At 44.4% G+C, this 22,512-nt stretch overlaps 1 protein-coding gene and 1 long non-coding RNA gene across 3 annotated transcripts in view; one reads left to right on the top strand and one right to left on the bottom strand.

Annotated features, from left to right (window-relative positions):
- BLK (BLK proto-oncogene, Src family tyrosine kinase) overlaps positions 1-22,512 on the top strand; it is an 819,573-nt gene that overhangs the window by 402,198 nt on the left and 394,863 nt on the right. The window lies entirely within an intron of this gene.
- LOC310674015 overlaps positions 1-22,512 on the bottom strand; it is a 41,892-nt gene that overhangs the window by 12,427 nt on the left and 6,953 nt on the right. Inside the window, exons 2-4 of one of the 2 annotated variants that reach the window (XR_014509315.1) lie at positions 9,325-9,438; positions 7,303-7,423; positions 3,486-3,764 (exon numbers count right to left, since the gene is read on the bottom strand). This is a non-coding gene — a long non-coding RNA (uncharacterized lncRNA). Of the gene's footprint in view, positions 1-3,485; positions 3,765-7,302; positions 7,424-9,324; positions 9,439-22,512 lie in introns of those variants that run through there. The other variant, XR_014509314.1, reaches the window with a different exon arrangement.

The following is a 22,512-nucleotide window of genomic DNA, read 5'->3' on the forward strand; positions in this document are numbered from 1 at the left end:
GATCCTTCATTCTTTTCAACTTTCTTTCATACACATTAATTCATAACTGTCAGGGACTGGGCAGAGGAGGAATGGTGGAGACGGCCTCCCCAGCTTGACCCTTCCAGGGAGGTGGAAGTGGAAGACAGTTTAGATTTACAACAGGGCCTTGAGGGAGGTCACAGCTCAGAGGCACATGGGGGGGTGAAATTGGGAAGTAATGGGAGATGAGGCGAGGAAGCACTAGGGGGGCAACAGCTGATGGACACAATGTCTTTAGAAAGCATTCCTGACCCCCTCTCTCCCAGAACCTGTTGAGCCTTGAAAGTCAGAGAGCAAAGAGCTCAAAGACAGAGGGCAGGTAGCAGCACCTGTAGAAGTGATGAATGAGGACGTGGGAGAGACGGGGGTAGAGGGTGGAGATTCACTCGGGACAACGCCATTATCCAAGATGCTGGGTTCTGTAGCCTCTCTCTGTAATTACTGAATTATAAAAGGACGGTAAGAAACATTTCCTTGTGTTTGTGTGTTCCTGGCAACCAGCTGGGAATTGCTGGCAGCAGCCTGACAATAACAAGACAATGTATAATCACAGATGCCAATCAAAATAAAATACAAGTAGAAAAATATATCTAGTGTGATGGCCTGTTATTCGGACTCGGATGCTCAACCTGAGGGATCCCAGCCTGCACAGGATTCCCCACCTCCAGAACCAGCTGAGCCGGGGCTGGGGCATGAGCTTGAAGGGTCCTCACCTGTGCTGGATCCTCAGGTGCAGGCATCAGCTGAGTCTGCTCTGGCTCCTGAGGTGATGGAGGACCCATTGCCTGCAGGTGCTCCACTCTCGGCCCCGTCAGAGGAAGCTGAGGTTGCCTCTGGGTCTGGTAATCCTCCAGCCTCTCCTGAGCTGCAGAGGCTCAGGGCAGAGAGGCAGAGGGAACTAAGTTCCTGCAGGAGGAGTGCTCGCCTCCAGGCCAGGAGAGGCGAGTCACCAGAGGATCGGGGCCGCCCTACGCCTGGGGGCAGATAAAAGCCGGCCAGCCCCAGTCCCAAGTTGCGGGAGCAACATTGTTGGTTCCTAGTTCCTCCCTGTACCCTGTCCTGCTTTCCTGCCAGAGCTCCTGACCAGCCCTGGCTCCCTGCTTGCAAGCCTGTTCCTGACTTCACCCGACTCCCTGCCCTGCACCCAGCTTCAGCTTCTACGGACTGCCTCCACATTGCACCTTTGACCACGGACCAGACTTGGACCTTGCCTCTCGGGTAACCCACGGGACCAGCACATCTAGAATTAAAGAATAGGACCACATTTCCATATGAATTCCAAACACTAATAATAATAATAATAATAATAATAATAATAATAATAATATTGAAAGGTTCCAAGTAACAAAAATGGCTTTATACTCTCCAATGCTTTCTTACTTCAGTACCTTCTAAAAAGACTTTATTTCTTGGCAAAGACATTTCCTTGTCTGCCCTCTCTTATTCTCACCATGTACGGCCCAGATTTTAGTTATTCATTCCCTCATGGTTGTTGTTCTCATTTCTTCCCTGGATTTTGGAAGAGGACTCTGGCAGCAGTTAAGAGGTGTTGATGCTTCAATATGTTTCTGTATATGCTGGAAGCCACCCAGAATGGCTGTGGCAATCCAGTAAGGTGAGTGGTGTCCAAATAACGAAATTATTATCATTATTATTTTTATCATTATGATGTAACGGAACAATGGAGCAAAACAGGTTTGCCTGTGTCCCAACTTCACTGAAATTCCTGCTATTGTGCTCAGGATTCAAGAAAATGTGTAATGGGAAATCAAGTTGATGAAAATGGAACTCTACAGCACCATCTGGTGTCCCAGTGTTATATTGCATTTAAAACTAATGTAGCTGAGTCCAGAGGCAGATTTAGGGCAATGTGACCGGTTCCCATACACAGGTCGCCAAGCCAAGGGGCATCTTCCCACCTCCTACCCAAAGCCTTTCAGGGGGTTGGAATAGATGACCGACTCTACAATGCTATGATTCTAAGTGCTTGCTTTGGGTAAGCAGGGCACCAGGCATTGGGAAGGAGGTGTGAGGGCTCCGGCAGGGTCCTACGGCTCTCCCATCTTCTTCCTACATCTGGGACAGTGCTAACTAGGCTTTGGGAAGGAGGTGTGAAGACTCTAGGAGAGGCTCAGTTTGTAAATGTGTGAATAAGTCATATTTCTAAAAGTCACAACAGTCTCCGCCGTGTCGTCTACACTGAAAGGCAGCAGTTCTTCAGGGTTTCCATCCAGGGAAATAGCTGGGATTGAATCTGAGACCTTCTGCATTTGTAGCAGATGCTCCTCCACTGAGCTTGAACTGCTCTCTTACTTGCAACAACGGGGAAGAGGATGAAGACCAGAGCAAAGCTCAGGTAGAGGAATTTCAGGGCTGGAGTTTCCTCTGAGATCTCTACCAAAGGGAAGGTGCTCTAAGGCAGAAGGAAGTGGAGTTTGGATGGAAAAAGAAGGTTCTCTTTACTTATAGTGTTGTTGTGTCAAAATAAATTGCCTATGCAATTTATTCATCTTGGAGAGCTTCCTAAGTTTTACCTGAACAACCTTTCTCATGCTGTTTTCTTTCCATATCAGTTAATAGGTTTCCTGTCATCTCACAAAAGCTGCTGCCAAATTCACAGCACATGGATAAAAAGGAAGTGGGATTTTGGGTAAGAGCTTGACTGTAATGCAGTTTGATGCAACCTCTTTTGGTTGGACTGTTCAGTTCAACTGCAATTGCAAAGACCAGAACAAAGTTCAGGTAAGGGAACCTCATGCCTAAAATTTTCTCCGAGATCTCTGCTGAAGGGAAAGTGCTCTAAGGCCGAAGTCTTCTTTGGATGAAACAAGACGGTTATCTTTACTTACAGTGTTGCAGAGCCAAAGAGATGTTGAAACATACATTTAACATCCTATCAGACGGTGGGATAACTTCTGTAATTCTGGGATGTCTAGGTCGAATCACGACTGCTGATGGATATGCAGTCTCCCTGTGACTCTCTGATCACTGTTGGACTACAATTCCCATCATACACGAATTGCATTTCCTACAATCCCTGATTTATTCTGTGTGGGTGGAACCCAAGGAAGATGGTGATTAAATTATAAGGAGCATTGGGATGAGGTGAGCCCACTCATGGGAGCCACTGAAACTATCTCCCCATCATACACCCACACGCACCCACAAAGCAGTGGCTCCTTAATAATCAGCTTCAGTTAGGTCATGGCTCCAGTCTGGGTTGAGTTCAGCCTATGCCACCCGTGTTCACATAACCAACTTGGCAACGAAACCCAAGCACTGCCTGGGTGCATGAAAAGCAATGGCTGCAGTTATCTGCTCCTGGGACTCTGGGATGAGGACTCCTGTCAAGATGGATCTTGGGCAGATATGATGCACTTCCACTGGAGTTGTGTCATATTAAGCCATAGATGCTTTTTTTAAAAAATAAAATATATACAATTTCTCAATTGCAGTTAAATATGCTTTTAATTAGATGATCATATGAACAGACTGATCTTTATTTCATTGTCTGCTTTCACAAATCGATTGATCAGGCCCACTTCCACAAGCAAAGATCCAGAAGAATCAGCGTAGCCATCAGACATTCTCAACCATGGATGTGGGCTGCTCACTGATGTCATTCAAGGGCACAGCATTGTGCATTGAAGCCACAGTAAGCAGGAAGAGTTAGACCAGATGGGCAGCGTTTGGTGAGTTCCTCCTGGCAGAACCCCCCATTTCCTCTTACATTGATTATTGTCCTGAATAAAAGAAAGAAGGAAATCTGTAATCAATTGTACTTTCAGGAGCCTGGAGTCAGATTGCTCACCTTCAGGAGATGAGGGAGGATCATAGAACTGTAGTGTTGGAAGGACTCAATGGAACATTTAAGGAATCTGTAGCAGAAATGAAGAGGACATGCAGGCCCAGCCCCAGAAGAGATCTCAGAGGAACATCAGTGCTGACATCCTCTGACCCATCCTGGATGTCAGGATGGGCCACTGGCAGCCGCTGACTTTGAGGACTCCACCACACAAAGACCTAGGGAGACATGAGGATCCCACACTCCATTGATGTAGGAGGTGATGACAAAGGCCGGACCCTCAAATTGACACAGCATCTTGCAGGAAAGTTGGTGCTAACTATTATTTTATCTTTTATTCTGATATTTATATTGCACCTTTCTTCCAAGGAGCTCCATGCCGTGGATATAATTCTCTTGGCTCCATTTTATCTTCATAAGCACCCTGTTATGTACATTAGGTTGAGAAGCAGTGACTGGCCCAAGGTGAGCTTCTGATCTGCCAAGTCCTCCCCAGCACTCTAACCACTGCACCACACTGTTTTTCTATTCAGCTGCTACTGCTACAACATAAAGCCCCCAATTCAGCTTGTTCCTTGATGGAGCAGCTTTAGAGCTGTATTTCTCAGAGGGCAGCCTGTACCCTGTCTCCTCTTGCCCCAATTTTCCCTAGCCTTACTATAGCACAGAACCCAACAGACACCTTGTCCTGGACAGCAAGATGGTCACTGATTTAGATGGACAGGCATGGAGAGGAAGGTCCTGATTTGACTGAAGCTCTGGTCAATTACATCATTTTTTGACAGAATGGGTGTATTTAGAGGGACCTTATTTATCTACTGTATTTTTATCTCTTTTGCCAAAAGTAAATGACAAAAACAAAAACGGTTCACTGGGAGTTACAGATAGCAGTTTGTAAAAAAGAAGAGAAAACAGCCCCTGATCTTAGATTTATAATCAGAAAAGGCATGCAACAAAAATCGCTTTTCAGTTTTTTGTCCTTATAGATCTGTGCTTTTATCTTTTGTGTTTATCTCGTGAACCACCCTGGGATCTTTTGATGAAGGGTGGTATATAAATCAAATAAATAACATAATTAAAAATAGTTTAATATGAATAGAGATATCTGTTCCCAAGTCTCCTTTGGGAAGAAGAGCAGGATAAAAATTGAATTAATAAATAAACCTTCCTAAATAAAAAATAGTTTGTGTAGTTTTTTTAGAAAAGAAAAGAAGATTTGGAGAAGAAAATAATCCTACTAAAATGTGATTTGTTAGCAGAATGTTCAGTGAGTGAACAGATGGGCGGAGAGCCAAAAATGACCTGGAGATCAACTAGTCCAACCCTTGTTCAATGCAGGATCTTCAATAACAAGATCCTTCACAGATTGTCCCTCAAAACCTGCTTCTCTGTCATTTCCACCCCTTGGGTTCTAGTCCTGCCCTCTGGAACAACTTCCACATTGCAGCCGTGCAAATATTTAGAGGCTGCAATCATGTCTCTCCCTCAAAATAACCTTCTCTTCTCCAGGCTAAACATGCTGAGCTCCTCCAATGTTCCTCAAAACAAACAGCTTTCAAATCTTGTACCCTTCCAGTCTCTTGACTTAGGAGACACTCAAATCAGTCGTTTTCCTTTTTAAAACGTGGGTTCAAAACTGGCTACAGGCTAGAATAGATCTATTAAATTATTTCTTATGAGGAACGGCTAAGGGAGCTGGGCATGTTTAGCCTGGAGAAGAGGAGGTTAAGGGGTGATATGATACCCATGTTCAAATATATAAAAGGATGTCACATAGAGGAGGGAGAAAGGTTGTTTTCTGCTGCTCCAGAGAAGCGGACACGGAGCAATGGATCCAAACTACAAGAAAGAAGATTCCACCTAAACATTAGGAAGAACTTCCTGACAGTAAGAGCTGTTCGACAGTGGAATTTGCTGCCAAGGAGTGTGGTGGAGTCTCCTTCTTTGGAGGTCTTTAAGCAGAGGCTTGACAACCATATGTCAGGAGTGCTCTGATGGAGTTTCCTGCTTGGCAGGGGGTTGGACTCGATGACCCTTGTGGTCTCTTCCAACTCTATGATTCTATGATTCTCATCTCCAGCCTCAGATTGCAGTTGCTTTTCAATTCATTTATCCAGTATTTCTAAAAGGCAGAATTAACTACAGTGGTACCTTGGGTTACATATGCTTCAGGTTCCATATGCTTCAGGTTACAGACTCCGCTAACCCAGAAATAGTACCTCAGGTTAAGAAGTTTGCTTCAGGATTGTTGGGTTTTTGCAGTATAGTAACGCTGCAGAGAGCTTGCTGGGGAGACCATGCATTAAAAAGGGACTCAAAAATAACTTAAACAAGGCTTTAATTACAAAAACAAAAACTCCTTTTACACTAAATACATTAATTAACAAACAAACCCAACCCAACCACCAACCCATCCCCCAGGGTAATGGGAGAGCTAGGTGCTGCTCCTTATATACTACAGCCAATTTCTGACACTGCTTAATCAATGCAACTCAGCAGCATCTGCAATGTTTCACAGCTGTAAAGCTGGATCTCGTTATTTTGCTCTGGCCCCTTAAAGATATACACATCAGGTGAAACAATGATGACCCTTTACATTTAAAGAAACAATTCAACAAGGATGAGAACAGAAATCGTGCTTCGGTGGCGTGGTAGCAGCGGGAGGCCCCATTAACTAAAGCGGTGCTTCAGGTTAAGAACAGTTTCAGGTTAAAGACGGACCTCTGGAACTAATTAAGTTCTTAACCCGAGGTACCACTGTATCACCATTGTGTGTATCTGAAGAAGTGTGCATGCACACAAAAGCTCATACCATTAATAAACTTAGTTGGTCTCTAAGGTGCTACTGGAAGGAATTATTTTATTTTCTTTTGACTACAGCAGACCAACAAGGCTACCTACCTGTAACTATCACCTTGTTGTCATTCAAGAATTCCTCCCCTGGTTCAGGTCCTTAGGAACCATGAGGTTTCTAGCTCCGGTTCTACTGGATATTGTGATGTATTTTGGTACTTCAGGTGAGGTCTGGTGAGTGCAGAATGAAGTGGGACTCTTTGTTGCCAAATCACAAATGCGTTCTTTCAGCAGCAGCAGACGGCCGCTTCATCCTCATTTACTGAGTGTTGTCTTAACATTTTGGAAAGTTAGATAAGAGCCACCAGTTTTTGCTGCCCATGGGAAGTGCAGCCTGCACAGTTTGTACCCATACGAAATATCTGTGGTATCAAAAGTCCCTGTACACAGAGGAAAACCTCGAGGCTCTAATGCTTAAAAGAAGATGCAGAACCTAGAAGTGCTGCATCAGCACTAAATCTAAAAATAGGGTTAATATGTCCTGACTTATAAAGTGATTGACCACTATTCCCTTTAGCACAAGAAAAGCCCTGCTTCTGCTTCCTCCAGATGCAGAGTGTAGATCAGGAAATCAGGATTAAAAATGAGCAAACATTCACATGTGAGTGGAACCAACTCATCACTTACTCCTACAGCAGCGTTTATTAGGACCACAGGAGACCCATCTAATCTCTCCAGAGGGACAGTTCGCAGTCCTTGGGGCCTGGCAAAATCCTCCCGAGAGTCTACACAGTGGAGATTCATCTGTGCAAAAGAGAGGGAATTAAATTAAAGCCTTCTGTAATAGCAAGTCAATATTATTATGCCCCATAATGCTGATGGGGAGATCGAGGCTGAGAGTGAAAGTATGGTTATCCATAGGCCAGCTGGTGAGTCCATGGTGGAGTCTCACAGACTTGGATTGTCCAGCATGGGAAGTCCTGATTTGACTGATGCTTCGGTCAACGTTATTTTTGGACTTCAGGTAAGTTCTGGTGAGTGCAGAATGAAGTGGGAATTTTTGTTGCCAAATCGTATTTGTGTTCCTTCAGCAGCAGCAGACTGCTGTCTCATCCTCACTTACTCAGCGCTGTCTTAAGATTTTCGAGAGTTAGAAGAAGAAGAGTTTGGATTTGATATCCCGCCTTTCACTCCCTTTTTAAGGAGTCTCAAAGCGGCTAACATTCTCCTTTCCCTTCCTCCCCCACAACAAACATTCTGTGAGGTGAGTGGGGCTGAGAGACTTCAAAGAAGTGTGACTGGCCCAAGGTCACCCATCAGCTGCATGTGGAGGAGCGGAGACGCGAACCCGGTTCCCCAGATTACGAGACTACCTCTCTTAACCACTACACCACACTGGCTCTCAGATCAGACTTAGATCAGACATTTAAATCGGAGCCGCCATTTTTTACTGCCCATGGGAAGAGCAGCCTGCACAGTTTGCACCCATATGAACATCTGCGGCATCAAAATTCCCTGTGCACAGATGAAAACCCTGAGGCTCTAATGCTTAAAAGAAGTTGCAGAACCTAGAAGTGCTGCATCAAAACTGAATTCAACTTTTTACTTCTAAAAATAGAATTAATTAATTAATATTAATTAATAGAATTAATATGCCCAGTTTCTGATCCAGAAACTGTTCAGTGATTATTTCCTTTAGCACAAGCAAAGCCCTGCTTTCTCCAGTGAAGATGTAGAGTGTAGATGAGGAAATCAGGATATCACTTACACCTACAGCAGCGTGCATCAGGACCACAGGAGACATTTGGAACCTCTCCAAAGGTACAGTTCTCAGTCCTTGGGGCCTGGCAAAATCCACACGAGCGTGTACACAATGGAGGTTCATCTGTGCAAAAGAGAGGGAAGTAGATTTTCATCTTTTGAGAGAACTTCTTGTGCAATACAGAAACGTTAATTTGACGGGCTTTTTGTTTTAAACATTGGAATAGCACTTCCAAGTATGAGAGCCTGAGGTCCTAGACTAGGAAATGGGAGACCAGCCTTCAAATCCAGCTTCATCAGAAGGCTCACAGAGTGGCCTTGGACCAGTCACTTAATCTCAGCCTAATCTGCCTCACAGGGTTGTTGGGAGGAATAAATTAGGGAGAACCACAGAAGGCTCCTTGAGCTCCATTGGTGAAAAGGTGGGACATAAATGCAATGAAGGAATAAATGAAGAAAAAAATAAATATTCAGAGCCTTCTGTAACAGCAAGTCAGTATTATTATGTCCCATTAATATGTACTGATGGGGAGATTGAGGCTGAGACGGAAAGTTTGCCCAAGGCCAGCTGGGGAGCTCATGGTGGAATCTCACTGGTCTATATTGTCAGGCATGGGAAGTCCTGATTTGACGTCAAAGTGCAAGTAGATAAATAGGTACCGCTCCTGCAGGAAGGTAAACGGTGTTTCCATGTGCTGCTCAGATTTCACCAGAAGCAGCTTAGTCATGCTGGCCACATGACCTGGAAATACTGTCTGCAGACAGACAAGGGCTCCCTCAGCCAGTAAAGCTAGCTGAACACCGAACCCCAGAGTTGTTCACGACTGGACTTAACTGCCAGGGGTCCTTTACCTTTACCTTTTTGTTTATATATATATATATTTACTGCATTTTAATGTATTTTGCAAAAAACAAACAAACACAACTCAATGGATATCACTTACCCCTGCAGCAGGTTCCGTTGCTGCCACAGGAGACCCCTCTAATTTTCCCATAGGTGCAGTTTGTAGTTGCTGGGAATTGGCAAGTTCCTCCTAATAGTTCACATCCAAGTTGCCCTGTGTAAAAGAGAAAGGAAATAAATTTGTTTAAGGGGGGGGGGGGGCTAATTTTCCAAACCAGAACCCTGCTAAAGTTATGGACTTGGAATATTAATGGGATTAATGATAACAAAACACGAAATAAAGTCGAACAACATTTTAAAAAGAAAAATTTGGATATCATTTGTCTACAAGAAACTCACGAAGCAAGAAGACATAAATTTTTTTTAATTAATAAAAGACTGGGAAATGAATTTATATCTTCGGATAGGAGTAAAAAAAGAGGAGTAGTTTTGTACATCAGAAAAAAAAAATTGAAGCTCAACAAATTTTTAAAGATGAAGAAGGCAGAGTTATGGCAGTTCAAATTAAGTGGCAAGGAGAAAAAATAATAATTGTCGGGATTGATGCACCAAATGGAAACAAGACAGAATTTTATAAAAACTTAGAAGAATGACTGTTTGAATATATGAATCAGAAAATTATAATAATGGGAGACCTGAATGGAGTGGTGTCAATGGAAATGGACAGACTGAGAACAACAGGGTGAGCAAAGATGGGAAATTACCTAAGACTTTTTTCTCAATGACTAAGAATTGTAATTTGATTGACATTTGGAGACTTAGACACCCACTGGAGAAACAATTCATGTTTTATTCAGAACCAAACCAGTCCATGTCAAGAATAGACCAGGTGTGGGTCTCAAATGAATTAACTCCAAGAATCTCAAAGATTGAAATTCAACCAAGAGTGATTTCGGACCATAGTGCAATAAAATTTGAACTAAAATGTTTTGAAGAAAGAACGTTTAGATGGAGAATAAACGACTATCTTCTAGATGATCAGAAAGTAGTAGAAAATGCTCCAAAGAACCTGTCGGAATATTTTGTAAATAACTGTAATAAGGGAACAAAAATGAGTACGGTCTGGGATGCCAGCAAAGCCGTGATGAGGGGCTTTTTCATTCAACAAAATGCCCTGAAAAATAAAAATAGGGAAAAGAATAAAAAGGAACTATTGAGACAAATAATGGAGAATGGACAAAAATTGATAAAAAAACCCCAAATAACGAAAAGATAAGACAAAACATAAAGACGTTACAAACACAGTTTGCAATGATAATAAACAAGGAAGTAGAAGGGAATATAAAAAGAATGAAACAAAGAAATTTTGAATTTGTGAATAAATCAGGAAATTGGCTGGCGTGGCAGATAAAGAAAAGAAAAGAGCAGAATACAGTAAACAAAATCATCATTGAAGGTACGGAAATAGAAGACCCGAAAGAAATTAGAAAAGGATTCCTGGACTTTTATAGACAACTGTATAAAAACAAAGAAAAGAATAATATGAGAAAGATTCTTAAAGGAAAAAGAAGTGCAGAAGATCCCGACGGAGAAGAAAGATAACTTGAATGCCCCAATTGAAATTGAAGAAATTAAAGAGGCGATAAGCGAATTGAAAAAGGGGAAAGCCCCAGGACCAGATGGATTCACAGCTAGATACTATAAGGAAATGAGAAGCACCCTACTTGTACCACTGAAAGAAGTTGTAAACAATATCTTGAAGAATAGGGAAATACCGGAAACTTGGAAAGAAGCCTTAATTACACTTATCCCAAAACAAGAATCGGACTTAACGCAAGTTAAAAATTATAGGCCTATTTCGCTGTTGAACACTGATTATAAAATCTTTGCAAGCATATTAGCAAAGAGAATGAAAAAAGTACTGCAAGATCTTATGCATAAGGATCAGGCGGGTTTCCTTCCTGGCAGACAGATGAAAGATAATATAATAAATATAATAAATATAATAGAATATCTGAATGCCAGGAATGAGAAACAAGCCATGTTAATCTTTGTGGATGCGGAAAAGGCCTTTGACAATATATCATGGAATTTTATGTTATAAAAATTGGAACATATGGACGTAGGTACGGAATTTTTTAATGGAATAAAGGCAATATATACAGAGCAAAAAGTGAAGTTGATAGTAAACAATTATACAACGGAAGACATTAAAATAACAAAGGGTACAAGACAAGGATGCCCATTATCACCATTATTATGCATCTTGGTGCTGGAGGTTTTGCTAAAATCAATAAGAAAAAATAAAGAAATAAAAGGGGTGTCTGTAGGGAAAAATGAGTATAAAGTCAAAGCATTTGCGGACGATCTTGTAATGATGGTAGAAGAGCCAGCGGGAAGTGTTAAAAGAATCCTAGAAGAAATAGAACAATTTGGTCAAGTTGCAGGTTTTTATTTAAGCAAAAGAAAGACTAAAATTATTGCGAAAAATATGGACCAAGATTTAATAGAGGAAATGCAACAAAGTACAGGGCTGGAAGTGGTGAACAAAGTGAAATATTTAGGAGTATGGTTAACCCCCAAGAATATCGATTTGTTTCAAAATAACTATGTACCTGTTTGGAATGGGATAAAAAGGGATCTGGAGGTGTGGGGAAGATTGAAGCTATCTTTTTGGGGAAGGATATCTACGATAAAGATGAGTGTGCTGCCAAGGATGTTATTTCTATTCCAATCACTACCGATAATTAAAGGGGCATCAATCTTCAAAGAATGGCAAAAAATAGTTTCAAGATACATCTGGCAGGGCAAGAAGCCAAGGATTCAGTTTAAGTTATTAACAGATGCGAGAGAAAGAGGTGGCTTCGCCCTGCCAGACTTGAAACTATATTATGAAGCATCATGCCTCTGTTGGTTAAAGGAATGGATTAAATTAGTGAATGGAGAGTTGTTAGATTTAGAATGATTTGATAATAGATTCGGGTGGCATGCATATCTGTAGTATGAAAAGAAAAAAATTCATAAAGGCTTTGAAAACCACATCTTCCAAAGATCATTGACAGAGGTGTGGGAGATGTATAAAAATTTGTTGGAACCAAGACTCCCCCATTGGCTTTCACCATTGGAAGTGATGAGTGTGAAAAAGATAAACATGAGGGGGAGGTGGATAACTTATGGAGAATTGATAGAAAGAGAGGGGGGGAAATGGAAAATGAAGACTTATGAAGAGGTGAAAGAATTTGTTTATGATTGGTTACACTACTACCAGATTAGTGAAATGTTTAAAAAAGACTGTAAAATGTGTGGATATGAAGGGAAAGAATCAAAATTTCAAATAGAGGTATTGAATAATGAGTATAAAAATTTGTCTAAAATGTATAGAATGTTGTTGGAATGGCATACAAAAGATGAAGAGGTGAAATCAGTAATGATACATTGGGCCAGAGACTTTGGTTATAATATACAATATGATGATTGGACGAAATTATGGAATGAAAGGTTAAAATTTACGGCGTGTACCGCATTGAAGGAAAATGTAATGAAAATGGTATATAGATGGTACATAACACCAGTTAAATTATTTAAAATGTATAAAACATGTAACAAGTGTTGGGAATGTAAAGAAAAAGAAGGAACTTTCTATCATATGTGGTGGGAATGCAAAAAGGTGAAAGGCTTCTGAGAAATGATATATAAGGAATTGAAAAAGATGTTGAGATATACATTTGTTAGAAAACCAGAAGCCTTCTTATTAGGATTGGTAGGTAATGAAATTAATAGAAAAGATTGTAAACTTTTCTAATATGCTGTAACAGCTGCAAGAATACTTCTGGCACAAAGATGGAAGCAGGAAGAAATTCCAACTGTGGAAGAATGGAGAATGAAACTGACTGAATATGCGGAATTGGATAAATTGACTGGGAAGATCCGATATCAGAAAGACCAAAAGTTTATCGATGACTGGGGGAAATTTACAGATTATCTGAAAAGCATATGTGATGCACAGATAATGCTTGTTGGTTTTGAAGAGTCTCTGTGAAAAATTAAGAAAAAAATGTAAAAAAGAAAGTAGGAGAAAGGAAGAGGAATGGTTAAAGGCAATAATAAGTTTAGAAATGCGTTAACAAGAGAAATCTTAATGAAAGATTGGCAGAGAAACTGAGGGAAGTCAAAAACTGATGAATGTGAGAGTTAATATGAGTTGATTGTATAAAAATGTTTGGAAAATGAATAAAAAATTATTATAAAAAATAAATAAAAATGACCACCATGGAACCTGCCTTGTGGCTCATTCAGCATCCTGAACATTTCTGCTTTTGCAAAAGCCAGGTATTCAAATTCAAATTCATTACTAAATAGGTTTTTAAATACTTTCCTCCCCACCCCTTTTTAAGCAGCTGGATAGGATAGGAAGCTGCTAAGTCAGACTGTTGTTCCATCAAGCTCATATCTGTCTACACTGACAGGCAGAAGGTCTTAAGTGTTGCTGACCAGGGAAATACCTGGGACTCAACCTGAGACCTTCTGCATTTGTAGCAGATGCTCCCCTACCTGAGCTTGAGCTGCCCTCTTACCTGCAGCAACGTGGAAGAAGATGAAAACCAGAGCAAAGCTCAGGTAGAGGAACCTCATTGCTGGAGTTTCCTCTGAGATCTCTGCCAAAGGGAAGGCACTCTAAGGCAGAAGTCAGTTGAGTTTGGATGGAACAAGGAGGTTCTCTTTATTTATAGTGTTGCCATGCCAAAAAGATGCTGAAACACACATTTGAGCATCTGAGTGGGAAATGCTGCAAGCAGGTATTTCTTGCAGCTGTCTGCATCCGAACCATCTAGGCCATTTTTTCTTAACTCATCCTAGGCAATTTATTCATCTTGCAGATGAGCCGAAGATTTATCTGCAGAACAATCTTTCTCATCCTGTTCTCTTTCCATATCAATTAACATATTTCCCGTCATCTCACAAAAGCTGCTCCCAACTTCATGGCGCCTGGATAGAAAGGCAGTGGAATCTCGGTTAACAGCTTGGCCCTAAGTGCAGTTTGATGCAGCCTCTTTTGGTTGGACTGTTCAGTTCGACTGCAGTTGCCATACCTACCAAGAAAGAAACGTTTCAGTGTGCTTTTCTCCTGGTCTGCACATTATTAGATGCATTTTGCTTAACATGCTTGATATTGTGATGCATATAGTTTTATGCCCATTGCCCCCATTAGATGCTTCCCCCCCCACACCCACATAAATTAATTACTTTATCCCATCATTCATAAGTTATCAACACAAACAAGAACAACACCAAGAAGGTGAGAGGAGAAACCTGTTAGTAGAAACATTGTTTAAATTCTTTTCTCGTAACTTGAACCGATTGGTTAGAGTCCATACAAGCTTGCTCCCTCTTCCATGTGACAGCCCTTGTGATATTTGAAGCTGGCTATCATATCGCCTCTCAGTCTCCTCATTAGCAGGCTCAACATATGTTGGGAAAGAAACATTCCGCACAGAAACAGTAAAGATGTTTGTACCTTTAAGAACAGTTTCTGTAAGTCTGGGCTGATTGGATACAGCTGACCATGACTACAAAAGGAGAAAAGCTGCAGTTTGAACTCTGCCTGCAGAGAAAAACACCCAGAAGCTTTGCTGTTTGTTGTTTTGAAATAGTCTTTATTTGGTTTGGTTTTACACCTGTCTCATGGAGTCAGTCTCTGTCATCTGCCCCCAGTGGAAAATCCCCCTCTAACAACATACCCAACTCCTTCAGCCGTCTTCCACATAAGGCCTGGTCTCCAGAGCCTTGATCATTTGACAGCCCTCCTCTGTCCCTCTGGTCAATATCCTTCTCGAATGCCAAATCCTCGTTTTTTAATTAATAATTGCATTTTTAGCAAGGATATTCTTGGAGTTGCAGAACCCCATAGACATTTCCTAATTAAGATATTCATTTTCTGGAAATATTTACCAATTATATGACCTGGAATTCTACTCCCACTATAGCTTATTCTGGGAATAATGTTCGTTTGAGAGTATTAACCCTTCTGCATAAGGGCAGGTTAAATGACTCCCCTCTATTAATATGAAAAGAAAACTCCTGGATTACTTTGTTTGAATTACATGCTACTAATTCGGTAATATCCATTGGTATGATTATACCTAAATATCTAATTGACCCTGTGCAAATATGGATCTGATAGTTCTTAGCTGAATAAATAAAGTCACTGTTACTTATATGAAACAATACCGACTTTATGCAATTTATAGAATATCTTGAGCAGGGCTAGCATTGGCTGTCCTCCAATGTCTCTGTGCACCAGGAACCATAACAGAAGATCTGGAAATAAATTTGGCAAACGGTTGGTTCAGCTGTTTCTGGAATCCAGCTTTCTGTTCCGTTCAGTTGAAATCTACTCGGAGTCGAGTGTGGATTTCATGCTCTTTATTCAGCTCATAGTAGTGAGGAATGAAAGTATTTGCTTTATATACATTCTTTAAACAATGGGCCGCCCATGAATGGCTAATTCTGGGATTCTCCTGTAGGTCAATCAGGTTGTGGATTCACTTCCACCTGGAGCTGGATTGGGTGGCCCCTGTGGACCAATCATACTGCTGCATTGTTTTAGGACCAATCAGACTGCTGCATTCTGAATCCTATTGTTCTAGGACCAATCAGACTGCTACCTTTTGGATCCTATTCAACTCAGTACATAACATCAGTGTTTCTAAACTAAGACAATCCCGAGGCTTGCCCAGTTTACTGGAATTTCTGTCAGACAACCAAGCTGTCAGGGAACTGCCATCGGCAGCACCGGAGGTGCCAAGGCTCTCTGAGGTAAAGGGAGACGTAACACCTGAAGAAGGAACCAGTAGGGGGCGAACAGGAATGTCAAGGGAAGGAGAGTCGGAGGAATGGCTCAGAGATGCTTCCAGTGAAAATAGTGGGGATGTCTCAGAACCTCCTATAGGGACACCCGTTCCTCGCCGGAAACTGTCACGCAGAGAGGCCAGAAGACGTGTTTCCGTTAAGGAGCTTTTATGTTGGAAACGTTTCCGAAAGCAACCACTTTCGGATTCTGCTAGCGACTGACGCAGCCATGCTGGAGGGGCTCCGTCACAGGCAGAGGTTTGAGAAGCTGTTCAAACTCTGAGGGATTGCAATTTACACACAAGCAGCTCTTCATCCCATCACAGCAATCCGAAAGTCACCGACAGCTAGCTTGTGCCAGGGAGAGGCATCATGAGCGAACCAGCAGGAACCGGAGGGGCAGCTGGAGGAGGTCCAAGCCTGGAGGAAAGGTATAGGACGTTGGAAATCCAGCTTGCCTTGCAGACGGCGAGGCTGGAAGAAAGGAGGGCTCAGGATGCAGAGAGGGGGAGGGAGAAAGCCACCCCACTCAACAGAAAGATGCCAGGATTGGTGCAGAAATTTGGGGGGGACCCCAGGAACTACCATGCCTTTAGGACAGAGATGCAATATGCTCTCAATCTGCAATTCGATGACTTCCCTGATGAGGAATCGCGAGTGGCTTTTGTAATTAGCCATCTCGAATCAGGGGCGAAAGACTGGGTTAGACCCTTGATGGCAGCAAATAATGAGATCCTAAAGGACGCGATGAAGTTTTTTCGTGCCATGGACCTGATGTTTTCCAGTGACATTGAGCAGGGAGGGGTGCGAAGGCAGTTAATGGCTTGCAAACAGGGAAACAGGACTGTCCGTGAGTACTGGACTGAGTTCACTATGTTGATTCATTGATTGGGGTGGGACTTGTCTTCTGAGCCCATTCAAATGCTTTTCGAAGAAGGTCTGTCTTCGTCCTTGAAAGATGAACTTTCCCGGAACCCCAGAGCAGAGTCTATGGACCAGCTGACTAAAGCCGCGCTAGCCATAGGAGCGCGCCAGGAAGCGAGGGCTTTGGAGAAGCGGGAGGGGAAAGGAGAACGTTGGAGGGAGCTCCGCATTCCAGACATTCCAGAGCAGCCTTTCCCGCCGGCAGAGCCGATGGAAGTGGGAACAGCGCGTGCGCGCACAGTTTCAAACATCGGTGAAGGGCGGAAGAAAGAGGGAAAGGGCGGGAAGAAATGCTATCTCTGCCAACAGCCAGGACACTTTGCCAGAGTCTGTCCACGGAGAAAGGAATGGCAAGGCATGGCAGGAGCTGTTGGGGGAGAGGAGGAGGAAAGCACAGAGCAAGTAAAAGCCAACGCCTGGCTGCCGTCGGGGCACAGCAGCCAGGCTCAAAAGCAGTGAGAGTGCCCGCACCAGAACCTCCCAGACCTGCTCTAGTGATAGAGGTGTTGCTAGAGCTGCCAAACGGACACCCCCTACAGATCAAGGCCCTGCTGGATTCAGGCAGCTCCTGTAATTTCATGAGTAAGGAGTTCGCAGCTGAGCACCAGATACAAACCCTCCCCTTAAGTAAACCCCTGCAGGTAACCACGATTGATGGCAGAGAGTTGTTGGGAGGAGAAGTGAACCAACAGACAGTCCCCATGATAATGAGGGTGGCAAGGCACACCGAGAGGATAGCGTTTAATGTGGCCACCTTGGGAGGAGCTCCCATAATTTTGGGGATGAGCTGGCTGGCACTACACGATCCTCTAGTGGGCTGGCACCAGAGGGTGGTCTCCTTTGGGTCAGCGCATTGCCTAGAACACTGCAAGCAGGGAAAGGATCCAGGGGGAGCCAAGCTCACCTTAGCTGGGATGGAGGTAATGAAGCAAGGGGAGGTGCCTCCGCAATATGCAGATCTGAGCAACGTATTTAGCGAAAGAGAAGCGGACAAACTGCCGCCGCATAGACCCTTTGACTGTCAAATCAACCTACTCCCTGGGGCTCAACTCCCAGTGGGCAAGCTGTACGCCATGTCAGACAGGGAGATGCAGGAGCTGAGGGAGTTCATTGACAAAAACCTGAAGAGGGGTTTCATCAGAGAGTCCCGAGCGGTGGGGGGCAGCCCAGTGTTTTTTGTGGACAAAAAAAACACAGATAAGCCGAGACTTGTAGTGGATTTCAGGGCCCTAAACGCCGTGTCGGAACCCCTGGCCTTTCCTATGCCCCGAATTGATGACATTCTGACCAGGGTGAGGAAGGGGAAGATTTTTACAAAACTGGACCTGCGGGGGGCGTATAATCTGATACGAATAAGGAAGGGGGATGAATGGAAGACCACCATGTTCACCCCTTTGGGAGCATTTGAATACCTCGTAATGCCCTTCGGTCTCCAAGCCGGCTCCGCATGTTTTCAAAGTTTTATCAACCACGTCCTGGGGCCGTTGCTCTACAAGAATTGTGTGGCCTTTTTGGATGACGTGTTGGTGTATTCGGAAAATGAAGAGCAGCATGTGAGGGACGTGAGAGAAGTGTTGGGCCGGCTGCAAGCCAATCAGCTGTGGGTGAAACTGGAGAAGTGCCAGTTTCATGCCAAGGAGGTGGAATTCCTGGGGTACCGCCTGTCAGACCAAGGATTGGCCATGGATCCAGGCAAGGTCCAGGCGGTGCTGGAATGGAAGACACCGAAAACCAAGAAGGATGTGCAAAGATTCCTGGGGTTTGGGAACTTTTATCGGAAGTTCATCAAGAATTTTGCACACTTGACGGCGCCCATCACCGACTGCCTCAGTAGCAAGAAGAAATTTGTTTGGACGGCGGAGGCGGAGAGAGCTTTTGAAGAACTGAAAAGGGCTTTCGCTTCGGAAGAACAACTTCTGCATGTGGACCTACAGAAGCCCATGAGGGTGGAGACAGACGCGTCAGACAGAGCGGTGGGGGCTGTGCTTCTTCAGCCGGGAAGAAATACGTCGGAGTGGAGACCGTGTGCCTTTTTCTCGAGGAAGCTGAATAAGTCCGAGCGGAACTACACGGTGTATGACAGGGAACTACTTGCCATTCACGAAGCGTTCTGGAGGTGGAGACATTTATTGATTGGGGCACAACACAAGGTGCAAGTGTGCACCGACCACAAGAATTTGGAGTATTGGAGAACAGCTCGAGTACTCAACCAACGACAAGTGAGATGGGCACAGGAATTTTCCAAATTCCACTTCGAGATTTGTTATGTCCCAGGCCCAGAGAACGTCAGGGCGGACGCTCTCTCACGCAAACCAGAGTACTTGGAAGGGGAGGGGGCAAGCGAAGAAAGACATGTCATTCCTGAGGACCGCTGGGTGTGTGGGGCGGCGCTGGTGGGGAGACGAGAGCTGGTAGAAGAAACGGAAACTGACGAATATGCCCAAAATAAGCTCAGAGGCCTCAGGGGAGAGGGTGAGAGCCCGGAGGGTTTTGAAGAAAGAAATGGGGCATTGTATTACAAAGGGGCACTGTATATACCAGAAGGTGAATTGAGAGGGAGGGTACTCAAGCAGTTGCATGATAGTCCCACGGCGGGACATTTTGGACAACACAAGACCATGTGGATGGTCACCAGGGAGTTTTGGTGGCCCAAGGTGAGGGAAGATGTAAAGGAGTATGTAAGAGGGTGTGACCAATGCCAGAGGGCCAAGGGGGAAAGAAGGGCGCCGGCAGGGTTATTGGAACCACTACCCACGCCAGAACGGCCTTGGGAGGCGGTATCAATAGATTTTATGACGGATCTGCCCAAATCCAAAGGGAAGACGGCCATCATGGTAGTAGTGGACCTGTTAACTAAGATGTGCCACTTTGTAGCATGTTCACATGCAGTCACAGCGGAAGAAACAGCGAAGTTGTTTGTAGAACACATCTTCCGGCTGCATGGCGCCCCCTTGAGGGTTGTCTCGGACCGCGGGAAACAATTTACTTCCAGGTTCTGGAGGAAGCTCATGAGCTTGCTGCACGTGGAGGTCAATTTTTCGACGGCCCGGCATCCTGAAACCAACGGGCAGGCGGAAAGAGCAAATGGCATCCTCCAACAATATCTGAGGTGTTATGTCAATGACAGAGGGAATGATTGGGTCGAAAAGCTGGCGCTGGCAGAATTTGCCTACAACAATGCGGAGCATGTGTCCACAGGGATGAGCCCCTTTTTGGCCAATTACGGGTGTCACCCCAGGGCATTCCCGGGGGAGGGAGGCGAGAGATGGAGCGTCCCAGCGGCCGAACATTTTGTAGAAGAGATGGAAGCGATCCATCGTCAGCTTCAGCTCAACTTAGAAAGGGCCAAGGCTCAATATAAGAAGCAGGCAGACAAGAACAGGAGGGAAGGTGAAACCATAAGGGTGGGGGATCAGGTGTGGTTGTCCACCCAAGGGTTGCCGTTCAAAGGGGGTTGTAAGAAATTAAGACCCAAGAGATTGGGACCCTTTGAGGTCATTCAGCAGGTCAACCCAGTGGCTTTCAAACTCCGGTTACCCAACCACATGAAATTGCATCCAGTGTTCCACAGGTCATTACTGTCACCGTACAAGGGGGGAGGTGAAGGGGAGCACACCAGGGGACCAGTCTTGGAAGAGAGGGAGAGCAGTAACCATGTAGCGGAAATCCTCGATTCCAGGTGGAAGGGCAATCAGGTGGAGTATTTAGTGGCGTGGGAAGGGGAACCGGAGTCAGAAAACACTTGGGTGACAGCAGAGGAGGTCAATGACGAGGTTTTAACAGAAACGTTCCACCAAAGATTCCCGAGGAAACCACAGCCGGCAGCAAGGTTTAGGAGGGAGTATTTCGGCACCACAGACGAGGAAGAGGAACTGGAAGGATTCGCGGAGTCGGAGTTGGAAGAAGGAACGGACTCAGACGACGAGGAGTACCGAGAGACTAGGAACCGCAACAAGTGGAGAAAGGTGTTCGAAACCTCAGACGATGAGGAAGGTTCCTTCCGGGGTTTTACCCCCTCCCAAACTGTAGGGGAGGAGACGGGAGAGGGTGAAGGGGGCCCTGGAGGGGAGGTGGATGTCAGGGAACTGCCATCGGCAGCACCGGAGGTGCCAAGGCTCTCTGAGGTAAAGGGAGACGTAACACCTGAAGAAGGAACCAGTAGGGGGCGAACAGGAATGTCAAGGGAAGGAGAGTCGGAGGAATGGCTCAGAGATGCTTCCAGTGAAAATAGTGGGGATGTCTCAGAACCTCCTATAGGGACACCCGTTCCTCGCCGGAAACTGTCACGCAGAGAGGCCAGAAGACGTGTTTCCGTTAAGGAGCTTTTATGTTGGAAACGTTTCCGAAAGCAACCACTTTCGGATTCTGCTAGCGACTGACGCAGCCATGCTGGAGGGGCTCCGTCACAGGCAGAGGTTTGAGAAGCTGTTCAAACTCTGAGGGATTGCAATTTACACACAAGCAGCTCTTCATCCCATCACACAAGCCTTAGCACAGGGAACATGGATGGATTGTTAGATAACAAAATTTCAGACCCTCCAACATTCTGCTAGTTAAACTTGGGATGTGCTTCTTTCAGTGCCATACTCCCAGGCAAATGAGCTGGGGCTTCCCATCTTCAGCCCCCTGTTGGTGTGGTCTCCTCCTCCTCCAGTGGGGGCAGCACTGGGCAGAGGAAGCATGGCAACTGAGTCCAGTGGGGGCAGCCTGACTTGCATCACCAGCAGCTCCCCCTCCTCCTCTGCTTCCACGGACTAAAGCGCAGCTGCCTTTTTTTTTTTTTTTTTGCCAAAGACATTTGTCTTTGGGTGCTGAGCTCTCACAAGAGCCAGCTGACTGTCGAGGGAGCTCAGGACAAAAACTGGGACATCCAATCAGAAACTGGGATAGCTTCTGTAATTCCGGGATGTCCCAGTTGAATCAGAACTGCTGATGGATAAGCAATCTTGACTTGACATTAGGCATAGTGGATCTGTGACCCTCTGAATGTTGTTGGACTACAATTCCCATCATCCATGAACTGCAATTCCCACAAGCCCTGGTTTATTCTGCGTGGGTTGAAGCCAAAGGGAGAAGGGGAGGAAATTATAAGCAGCATGAGGATGAGCTGAGCCCACTCAAGGTAGCCACCGACACTATCTCCCCACCCCACCCAAATACGCCCTCCTCAGTCCATTTCAGTGCCCACTGCCCCAACCTGGTTTCCTAACATAAACAGCGGTTCCTTCATTGGGAGATGCGAGGTTACAGGGAAGCAGGCAGAGGGCCTTTTAGGTAGTGGTGACAAAGGCACAAGCGTGGTATTGTTCAAAACCTTGGAGACATGGGCTCATGGGAGAAAACAATGTACATTGCCTTGAATTCTTTGGGGAAAGTTGGGATAGAAATGTCTAAACAAATAAATTGAAAGTGGCATGGATATGTGTTCCTATGTGTTGAACTTTAAATTTTCTTTTCTGCTTCTATTTTATTTTATACTTGGCTATGTTATGAATTAATGTATGTAAATTAAAGT

This window comes from Podarcis tiliguerta (genome assembly GCF_965153285.1).
Source record: "Podarcis tiliguerta genome assembly, chromosome: 3".
In the NCBI taxonomy this organism is placed as follows: Eukaryota; Metazoa; Chordata; class Lepidosauria; order Squamata; family Lacertidae; genus Podarcis; species Podarcis tiliguerta.